Below are 2,406 nucleotides of genomic sequence, written 5' to 3'. Positions count from 1 at the left end.
GCTAGAAGACAAATTATATTTTTAATGTGCGGAAATAAAATGTCAATCTAGGAGTTTAAAGCTAGAAAAAAATATTTCAGAATGAAAATAAAAGAAGGCATTTACAGAATGTGACATAATTTACCATAGTAGAACTGAGCTAAAGAAAACACCAAATACTGCTCTTTAAACAGTGAGGATAGAGAAACTAGGAGTTACAGGCAGAAATAAAGGTTAAATATATTGGTGAATCCAAATAAATACTGCATCTATCAAAACATGACAATGATAAAGTGTTGATAAGTTTAAATACACAATTAAAATGCATAAGAAAAATGCATAGAGATTGGGAAAGGCAAAGAGTTAATGCCTGAAGTTTCTTGCTTTGTCTGGAATAAAGCACAAAAATTGTGGTTAACTTAAACCAGAATGAGTCAAGATTCAAATTTTCATCTCTGTAATAATCATTAAAATAATAAGCGTATAAAATAAAAATAATATAACATAAAAATATAAAAATACAACAATAATATGAATATGTTATATATAAATTATATACAATTATAAATAATATAAATATAAAAATATAAATAAAATAAGCTTATAAATTCTATGTTTACTCTGTTTGTCATATTCTAGAAAGATGACCTTTTTTTGCCCTGTTCTTTATTCCTGGGAGGCTGACATTAAATGGACATTCTTGCCCTTTGACCCCTGTTAGTGTTGGCTATCAGGCACTGGCATAAAGTATGAGGTTAAGAGAATAATATATCCCACAATTCAGTCTTTATCGCAGTTATTACATCCTACTAAGGCTACACACATCCTACTAAGATTACACAGTTAGCTGTATTCAGTGACTCCAGACTCCATTAATTACTTTTCCTTTTTTGCCCTTTAGTCTACTGGAAGACAGCAGGCCCCACAGAAAAGAGATGTGCCCTAAGGAACAATGAACCAGTGCTCCACTGCTCTAGAAACTGACTGCAGGTATAGGAGTGAGCCCAGCTGAAAGCATTGGAGCCCAAGTCAAATTGCTACCCCACAGAATGATCAGCTAATAAACCTCTGATCTTTAAAGCCAGTCACTTTTAAGTAGGTTTGTGCACAATGGGCAGTGAAGGGGAGGGCATGTGATGTCATCCTCTGGGCTGGCAGGCAGGATCCGGTAATTTAAACCTGAGGAAGACTGAATGGAAGCAGACACGGGCAGTGGATGTGGTCTTGCTGGGAGTCAAAGACAGCAGTGAATCCATGTGTAATCATGATCAGTCACCAGTGATAACCTGTTGACATGACTTGCTGACCTAGATCAATGAGTCTCTTTGTGGTTGAATCTGATGAAGGCTGAATAGTTGTGTTCAGGGGCTGTCTACTGTCAGTTTATGGACACAATGCTCCCTGGCTCCATTGGTTTGAAGAAAATGAAATTCCAGGCTAAGCTAGAACACAAATACATTCAGAACTTCAAAATGCTAAAAGCAGATTTTAAGAGAAGGGGTGTTGACTAAATAATTCCTGTGGACAAATTAGTACAAGGGAAGTTTCAGGACAATTTTGAATTTTTTCTGTGGTTCAAGAAGTTTTCTAATGCAAACTGTGATGGAAAAGACTGACCCTGTAGCTGCCCGATAAGGTCAAGAAATGTCAGTTGCTCCCTCTCTTGTTGCTCGGGCTCTGAACAAATAAAAAAAATCTCTTGGCTCTAGCAGTGCAGCTTCAGAGAGGCCAGTTGCAATACATAGATCCACTGCAACCGCTAAGGCTGGCCTTACAGGGGGAGGGTGGTGAGAAAGAATCTTGGTGTGGGCTTCGGGGATGATGAAGGGGCTGAATTGATGCAGCAGGTCAATGTATTGAAACTTACTGTTGAAGACTTGGAGAAAGAGATTTCCACTTTGGAAAGCTAAGGAACATCGAATTGATTTGCCAGTAGAAGAAGGGCAAAAACAACTCTGTATTGGAGAGTACTGTGGACATTATGCATGCCAGAGCCTGAGATTCTGATACCTGATGAAGGGGGCCCACAGGAAGAACAAGAAGGGGGTCACCAGTGTGGACCAGCAGAGTAATATGCGAATTCTTCACTCCAAATCATGTACTTAGGTATAAAACTCTCCCTTATACTATTCGTGGAGGACTCATAGGTTTCTTTTCGTAAGCAAAAAAAGTACCTCTTCTTAAAGTGCACTGTGCAGAAGTTTTACCCCTTTTCCATTGAGTTTGAGTTTGGTGCTTTGTAGCAGAGCAGTATTAAGAGCAAACTGGTTCACCCAGGGAACAAAGAGGCTGACCATGGGGCTCACGGGTTGGGGATCTTTGGTAACACTGATTGCTGGGGAAGGTGTTTTTATCCACTGAGGCGGAGAGCTCACTACAGATAGGTAAAGACTGATTTGAATTTGAGCTAACGTGAAATCTTGGCAG

At 38.9% G+C, this 2,406-nt stretch overlaps 1 pseudogene; it reads left to right on the top strand.

Annotated features, from left to right (window-relative positions):
- The first annotated feature begins 1,232 nt into the window (after positions 1-1,232).
- LOC101690432 lies at positions 1,233-2,051 on the top strand (annotated as a pseudogene).
- The last annotated feature ends 355 nt before the right edge of the window (positions 2,052-2,406 follow it).

Source organism: Mustela putorius, unplaced genomic scaffold, assembly GCF_011764305.1.
Source record: "Mustela putorius furo isolate JIRA1106 unplaced genomic scaffold, ASM1176430v1.1 tig00003834_pilon_pilon_pilon, whole genome shotgun sequence".
NCBI classification, from domain to species: domain Eukaryota; kingdom Metazoa; phylum Chordata; class Mammalia; order Carnivora; family Mustelidae; genus Mustela; species Mustela putorius.
This window is presented reverse-complemented; position numbering and strand designations above follow the sequence as displayed.